We start from the raw sequence: 9,793 nt of genomic DNA on the forward strand, positions 1-9,793 counted from the left end.
ATCCCCGTTCAGATTTAGTTATGATATATACTAGGACAGACCAATCCCCGTTCAGATTTAGTTAGGATATATACCAGGACAGACCAATCTCCATTCAGATTTAGTTAGGATATATACTAGGACAGACCAATCCCCGTTCAGATTTAGTTAGGATATATACCAGGACAGACCAATCTCCATTCAGATTTAGTTAGGATATATACTAGGACAGACCAATCTCCGTTCAGATTTAGTTAGGATATATACTAGGACAGACCAATCCCCGTTCAGATTTAGTTAGAATATATACTAGGACAGACCAATCCCCGTTCAGATTTAGTTAGGATATATACTAGGACAGACCAATCCCCGTTCATATTTAGTTAGGATATATACTAGGACAGACCAATCCCCGTTCAGATTTAGTTAGGATATATACTAGGACAGACCAATCCCCGTTCAGATTTAGTTAGGATATATACTAGGACAGACCAATCCCCGTTCAGATTTAGTTAGGATATACACCAGGACAGACCAATCTCCGTTCAGATTTAGTTAGGATATATACTAGGACAGACCAATCCTCGTTCAGATTTAGTTAGGATATGCACTAGGACAGATCAATCCCCGTTCAGATTTAGTTAGGATATATACTAGGACAGACCAATCCCCGTTCAGATTTAGTTAGGATATATACTAGGACAGACCAATCTCCGTTCAGATTTAGTTAGGATATATACTAGGACAGACCAATCTCCGTTCAGATTTAGTTAGGATATATACTAGGACAGACCAATCCCGGTTCAGATTTAGTTAGAATATATACTAGGACAGACCAATCCCCGTTCAGATTTAGTTAGGATATATACTAGGACAGACCAATCCCCGTTCAGATTTAGTTAGAATATATACTAGGACAGACCAATCCCCGTTCAGATTTAGTTAGGATATATACTAGGACAGACCAATCCCCGTTCAGATTTAGTTAGAATATATACTACGACAGACCAATCCCCGTTCAGATTTAGTTAGGATATATACTAGGACAGACCAATCCCCGTTCAGATTTAGTTAGGATATATACTAGGACAGACCAATCCCCGTTCAGATTTAGTTAAGATATATACTAGGACAGACCAATCCCTGTTCAGATTTAGTTAGGATATATACTAGGACAGACCAATCCCCGTTCGGATTTAGTTAGGATATATACTAGGACAGACCAATCCCCGTTCAGATTTAGTTAGGATATATACTAGGACAGACCAATCCCCGTTCAGATTTAGTTAGGATATATACTAGGACAGACCAATCCCCGTTCAGATTTAGTTAGGATATACACCAGGACAGACCAATCTCCGTTCAGATTTAGTTAGGATATATACTAGGACAGACCAATCCTCGTTCAGATTTAGTTAGGATATGCACTAGGACAGATCAATCCCCGTTCAGATTTAGTTAGGATATATACTAGGACAGACCAATCCCCGTTCAGATTTAGTTAGGATATATACTAGGACAGACCAATCTCCGTTCAGATTTAGTTAGGATATATACTAGGACAGACCAATCTCCGTTCAGATTTAGTTAGGATATATACTAGGACAGACCAATCCCGGTTCAGATTTAGTTAGAATATATACTAGGACAGACAAATCCCCGTTCAGATTTAGTTAGGATATATACTAGGACAGACCAATCCCCGTTCAGATTTAGTTAGAATATATACTAGGACAGACCAATCCCCGTTCAGATTTAGTTAGGATATATACTAGGACAGACCAATCCCCGTTCAGATTTAGTTAGAATATATACTACGACAGACCAATCCCCGTTCAGATTTAGTTAGGATATATACTAGGACAGACCAATCCCCGTTCAGATTTAGTTAGAATATATACTAGGACAGACCAATCCCCGTTCAGATTTAGTTAGAATATATACTAGGACAGACCAATCTGCGTTCAGATTTAGTTAGAATATATACTAGGACAGACCAATCCCGGTTCAGATTTAGTTAGAATATATACTAGGACAGACCAATCCCCGTTCAGATTTAGTTAGGATATATACTAGGACGGACCAATCCCCGTTCAGATTTAGTTAGAATATATACTAGGACAGACCAATCCCCGTTCAGATTTTGTTAGGATATATACTAGGACAGACCAATCCCCGTTCAGATTTAGTTAGAATATATACTAGGACAGACCAATCCCCGTTCAGATTTAGTTAGGATATATACTAGGACAGACCAATCCCCGTTCAGATTTAGTTAGGATATATACTAGGACAGACCAATCCCCGTTCAGATTTAGTTAGAATATATACTAGGACAGACCAATCCCGGTTCAGATTTAGTTAGAATATATACTAGGACAGACCAATCCCCGTTCAGATTCAGTTAGGATATATACTAGGACAGACCAATCCCCGTTCAGATTTAGTTAGAATATATACTAGGACAGACCAATCCCGGTTCAGATTTAGTTAGAATATATACTAGGACAGACCAATCCCCGTTCAGATTTAGTTAGAATATATACTAGGACAGACCAATCCCCGTTCAGATTTAGTTAGGATATATACTAGGACAGACCAATCCCCGTTCAGATTTAGTTAGAATATATACTAGGACAGACCAATCCCCGTTCAGATTTAGTTAGGATATATACTAGGACAGACCAATCCCCGTTCAGATTTAGTTAGGATATATACTAGGACAGACCAATCCCCGTTCAGATTTAGTTAGAATATATACTAGGACAGACCAATCCCCGTTCAGATTTAGTTAGAATATATACTAGGACAGACCAATCCCCGTTCAGATTTAGTTAGGATATATACTAGGACAGACCAATCCCCGTTCAGATTTAGTTAGAATATATACTAGGACAGACCAATCCCGGTTCAGATTTAGTTAGAATATATACTAGGACAGACCAATCCCCGTTCAGATTTAGTTAGAATATATACTAGGACAGACCAATCCCCGTTCAGATTTAGTTAGGATATATACTAGGACAGACCAATCCCCGTTCAGATTTAGTTAAGATATATACTAGGACAGACCAATCCCTGTTCAGATTTAGTTAGGATATATACTAGGACAGACCAATCCCCGTTCAGATTTAGTTATGATATATACTAGGACAGACCAATCCCCGTTCAGATTTAGTTAGGATATATACCAGGACAGACCAATCTCCATTCAGATTTAGTTAGGATATATACTAGGACAGACCAATCCCCGTTCAGATTTAGTTAGGATATATACCAGGACAGACCAATCTCCATTCAGATTTAGTTAGGATATATACTAGGACAGACCAATCTCCGTTCAGATTTAGTTAGGATATATACTAGGACAGACCAATCCCCGTTCAGATTTAGTTAGAATATATACTAGGACAGACCAATCCCCGTTCAGATTTAGTTAGGATATATACTAGGACAGACCAATCCCCGTTCATATTTAGTTAGGATATATACTAGGACAGACCAATCCCCGTTCAGATTTAGTTAGGATATATACTAGGACAGACCAATCCCCGTTCAGATTTAGTTAGGATATATACTAGGACAGACCAATCCCCGTTCAGATTTAGTTAGGATATACACCAGGACAGACCAATCTCCGTTCAGATTTAGTTAGGATATATACTAGGACAGACCAATCCTCGTTCAGATTTAGTTAGGATATGCACTAGGACAGATCAATCCCCGTTCAGATTTAGTTAGGATATATACTAGGACAGACCAATCCCCGTTCAGATTTAGTTAGGATATATACTAGGACAGACCAATCTCCGTTCAGATTTAGTTAGGATATATACTAGGACAGACCAATCTCCGTTCAGATTTAGTTAGGATATATACTAGGACAGACCAATCCCCGTTCAGATTTAGTTAGGATATATACTAGGACAGACCAATCTCCGTTCAGATTTAGTTCGAATATATACTAGGACAGACCAATCCCCGTTCAGATTTAGTTAGAATATATACCAGGACAGACCAATCTCCGTTCAGATTTAGTTAGAATATATACTAGGACAGACCAATCTCCGTTCAGATTTAGTTAGGATATATACTAGGACAGACCAATCCCCGTTCAGATTTAGTTAGGATATATACTAGGACAGACCAATCCCCGTTCAGATTTAGTTAGGATATATACTAGGACAGACCAATCTCCATTCAGATTTAGTTAGGATATATACTAGGACAGACCAATCTCCGTTCAGATTTAGTTAGGATATATACTAGGACAGACCAATCTCCATTCAGATTTAGTTAGGATATATACTAGGACAGACCAATCCCCGTTCAGATTTAGTTAGGATATATACCAGGACAGACCAATCTCCATTCAGATTTAGTTAGGATATATACTAGGACAAACCAATCTCCGTTCAGATTTAGTTAGAATATATACTAGGACAGACCAATCCCCGTTCAGATTTAGTTAGGATATATACTAGGACAGACCAATCCCCGTTCAGATTTAGTTAGGATATATACTAGGACTGACCAATCCCGGTTCCGATTTAGTTAGGATATATACTAGGACAGACCAATCCCCGTTCAGATTTAGTTAGGATATATACTAGGACAGACCAATCTCCGTTCAGATTTAGTTCGAATATATACTAGGACAGACCAACCCCCGTTCAGATTTAGTTCGAATATATACTAGGACAGACCAATCGCGGTTCCGATTTAGTTAGGATATATACTAGGACAGACCAATCCCCGTTCAGATTTAGTTAGGATATATACTAGGACAGACCAATCCCCGTTCAGATTTAGTTCGAATATATACTAGGACAGACCAATCTCCGTTCAGATTTAGTTAGGATATATACTAGGACAGACCAATCTCCGTTCAGATTTAGTTAGGATATATACTAGGACAGACCAATCTCCATTCAGATTTAGTTAGGATATATACTAGGACAGACCAATCTCCGTTCAGATTTAGTTAGGATATATACTAGGACAGACCAATCCCCGTTCAGATTTAGTTAGGATATATACCAGGACAGACCAATCTCCATTCAGATTTAGTTAGGATATATACTAGGACAGACCAATCCCCGTTCAGATTTAGTTAGGATATATACTAGGACAGGCCAATCCCGGTTCAGATTTAGTTAGGATATATACTAGGACAGACCAATCCCGGTTCCGATTTAGTTAGGATATATACTAGGACAGACCAATCCCCGTTCAGATTTAGTTAGGATATATACTAGGACAGACCAATCTCCGTTCAGATTTAGTTAGAATATATACTAGGACAGACCAATCCCCGTTCAGATTTAGTTAGGATATATACTAGGACAGGCCAATCCCGGTTCAGATTTAGTTAGGATATATACTAGGACAGACCAATCCCCGTTCAGATTTAGTTCGAATATATACTAGGACAGACCAATCCCCGTTCAGATTTAGTTAGGATATATACTAGGACAGACCAATCCCCGTTCGGATTTAGTTAGGATATACACTAGGACAGACCAATCCCCGTTCAGATTTAGTTAGGATATATACTAGGACAGACCAATCCCCGTTCAGATTTAGTTAGAATATATACTAGGACAGACCAATCCCCGTTCAGATTTAGTTAGGATATATACTAGGACAGACCAATCCCCGTTCGGATTTAGTTAGGATATACACTAGGACAGACCAATCCCCGTTCAGATTTAGTTAGGATATATACTAGGACAGACCAATCCCCGTTCAGATTTAGTTAGGATATATACTTGGACAGACCAATCCCCGTTCAGATTTAGTTAGAATATATACCAGGACAGACCAATCTCCGTGCAGGTTTAGTTAGCATATATACTAGGACAGACCCCGTTCAGATTTAGTTAGAATATATACTAGGACAGACCAATCCCCGTTCAGATTTAGTTAGGATATATACTAGGACAGACCAATCCCCGTTCAGATTTAGTTAGGATATATACTAGCACAGACCAATCCCCGTTCAGATTTAGTTAGGATATATACTAGGACAGACCAATCTCCATTCAGATTTAGTTAGGATATATACTAGGACAGACCAATCCCCGTTCAGATTTAGTTAGAATATATACTAGGACAGACAATCCCCGTTCAGATTTAGTTTGAATATATACCAGGACAGACCAATCTCCGTTCAGATTTAGTTAGGATATATACTAGGACAGACCCCGTTCAGATTTAGTTAGGATATATACTAGGACAGACCAATCCCCGTTCAGATTTAGTTAGGATATATACTAGGACTGACAAATCCCCGTTCAGATTTAGTTAGAATATATACCAGGACAGACCAATTCCCGTTCAGATTTAGTTAGAATATATACTAGGATAGACCAATCCCCTTTCAGATTTAGTTAGAATATATACTAGGACAGACCAATCCCCGTTCGGATTTAGTTAGGATATATACTAGGACAGACCAATCCGCGTTCAGATTTAGTTAGAATATATACTAGGACAGACCAACCCCCGTTCAGATTTAGTTAGGATATATACTAGGACAGACCAATCCCCGTTCGGATTTAGTTAGGATATACACTAGGACAGACCAATCCCCGTTCAGATTTAGTTAGGATATATACTAGGACAGACCAATCCCCGTTCAGATTTAGTTAGGATATATACTTGGACAGACCAATCCCCGTTCAGATTTAGTTAGAATATATACCAGGACAGACCAATCTCCGTGCAGGTTTAGTTAGCATATATACTAGGACAGACCCCGTTCAGATTTAGTTAGAATATATACTAGGACAGACCAATCCCCGTTCAGATTTAGTTAGGATATATACTAGGACAGACCAATCCCCGTTCAGATTTAGTTAGGATATATACTAGCACAGACCAATCCCCGTTCAGATTTAGTTAGGATATATACTAGGACAGACCAATCTCCATTCAGATTTAGTTAGGATATATACTAGGACAGACCAATCCCCGTTCAGATTTAGTTAGAATATATACTAGGACAGACCAATCCCCGTTCAGATTTAATTTGAATATATACCAGGACAGACCAATCTCCGTTCAGATTTAGTTAGGATATATACTAGGACAGACCCCGTTCAGATTTAGTTAGGATATATACTAGGACAGACCAATCCCCGTTCAGATTTAGTTAGGATATATACTAGGACTGACAAATCCCCGTTCAGATTTAGTTAGAATATATACTAGGACAGACCAATTCCCGTTCAGATTTAGTTAGAATATATACTAGGATAGACCAATCCCCTTTCAGATTTAGTTAGAATATATACTAGGACAGACCAATCCCCGTTCGGATTTAGTTAGGATATATACTAGGACAGACCAATCCGCGTTCAGATTTAGTTAGAATATATACTAGGACAGACCAACCCCCGTTCAGATTTAGTTAGGATATATACTAGGACAGACCAATCTCCATTCAGATTTAGTTAGGATATATACTAGGACAGACCAATCCCCGTTCAGATTTAGTTAGAATATATACTAGGACAGAACAATCCGCGTTCAGATTTAGTTAGAATATATACTAGGACAGACCAACCCCCGTTCAGATTTAGTTAGGATGTATACTAGGACAGACCAATCTCCATTCAGATTTAGTTAGGATATATACTAGGACAGGCCAATCCCCGTTTAGATTTAGTTAGGATATATACTAGGACAAACCAATCCTCGTTCAGATTTAGTTAGGATATATACTTCGACAGACCAATCGCCGTTCTGATTTAGTTAGAATATATACTCGGACAGACCAATCCCCGTTCAGATTTAGTTAGGATATATACTAGGATAGACCAATCGCCGTTCAGATTTAGTTAGTATATATACCAGGACAGACCAATCCCCGTTCAGATTTAGTTAGAATATATACTAGGACAGACCAACCCCCGTTCAGATTCAGTTAGGATATATACTTTGGACAGACCAATCCCCGTTCATATTTAGTTAGGATATATACTAGGACAGACCAATCCCCGTTCAGATTTAGTTAGAATATATACTAGGACAGACCAATCCCCGTTCAGATTTAGTTAGGATATATACTAGGACAGACCAATCCCCGTTCAGATTTAGTTAGAATATATACTAGGACAGACCAATCCGCGTTCAGATTTAGTTAGAATATATATTAGGACAGACCAATCCCCGTTCAGATTTAGTTAGAATATATACTAGGACAGACCAATCCCCGTTCAGATTTAGTTAGAATATATACTAGGACAGACCAATCCCCGTTCAGATTTAGTTAGAATATATACTAGGATAGACCAATCCCCGCTCAGATTTAGTTAGAATATATACTAGGACAGACCAATCCCCGTTCGGATTTAGTTAGGATATATACTAGGACAGACCAATCCCCGTTCAGATATAGTTAGGATATATACTAGGACAGACCAATCCCCGTTCAGATTTAGTTAGAATATATACTAGGACAGACCAATCCCCGTTCAGATTTAGTTAGGATATATACTAGGACAGACCAATCCCCGTTCAGATTTAGTTAGGATATATACTTGGACAGACCAATCCCGGTTCAGATTTAGTTAGGATATATACTAGGACAGACCAATCCCCGTTCAGATTTAGTTAGGATATATACTAGGACAGATCAATCCCCGTTCAGATTTAGTTAGGATATATACTAGGACAGACCAATCCCCGTTCAGATTTAGTTAGGATATATACTAGGACAGACCAATCCCCTTTCAGATTTAGTTAGGATATATACTTGGACAGACCAATCCCGGTTCAGATTTAGTTAGGATATATACTAGGACAGACCAATCCCCGTTCAGATTTAGTTAGGATATATACTAGGACAGACCAATCCCCGTTCAGATTTAGTTAGAATATATACTAGGACAGACCAATCTCCATTCAGATTTAGTTAGAATATATACTAGGACAGACCAATCCCCGTTCAGATTTAGTTAGGATATGTACTAGGACAGACCAATCCCCGTTCGGATTTAGTTAGGATATATACTAGGACAGACCAATCCCCGTTCAGATTTAGTTAGGATATATACTAGGACAGACCAATTCCCGTTCAGATTTATTTAGAATATATACTAGGACAGACCAATCCCCGTTCAGATTTAGTTAGGATATATACCAGGACAGACCAATCTCCGTTCAGATTTAGTTAGAATATATACCAGGACAGACCAATCTCCATTCAGATTTAGTTAGGATATATACCAGGACAGACCAATCCCCGTTCAGATTTAGTTAGGATATATACTAGGACAGACCAATCTCCATTCAGATTTAGTTAGGATATATACCAGGACAGACCAATCCCCGTTCAGATTTAGTTAGGATATATACTAGGACAGACCAATCCCCGTTCAGATTTAGTTAGAATATATACTAGGACAGACCAATCCCCGTTCAGATTTAGTTAGGATATATACTAGGACAGACCAATCCCCGTTCAGATTTAGTTAGGATATATACTAGGACAGACCCCGTTCAGATTTAGTTAGGATATATACTAGGACAGACCAATCCCCGTTCAGATTTAGTTAGGATATATACTAGGACAGACCCCGTTCAGATTTAGTTAGGATATATACTAGGACAGACCAATCTCCGTTCAGATTTAGTTAGAATATATACTAGGACAGACCAACCCCCGTTCGGATTCAGTTAGGATATATACTAGGACAGACCAATCCCCGTTCTGATTTAGTTCGAATATATACTAGGACAGACCAATCTCCGTTCAGATTTAGTTAGGATATATACTAGGACAGACCAATCCCCGTTCAGATTTAGT

Source organism: Saccoglossus kowalevskii, chromosome 7, assembly GCF_978046115.1.
Source record: "Saccoglossus kowalevskii chromosome 7, keSacKowa6.1, whole genome shotgun sequence".
NCBI lineage: Eukaryota > Metazoa > Hemichordata > Enteropneusta > Harrimaniidae > Saccoglossus > Saccoglossus kowalevskii.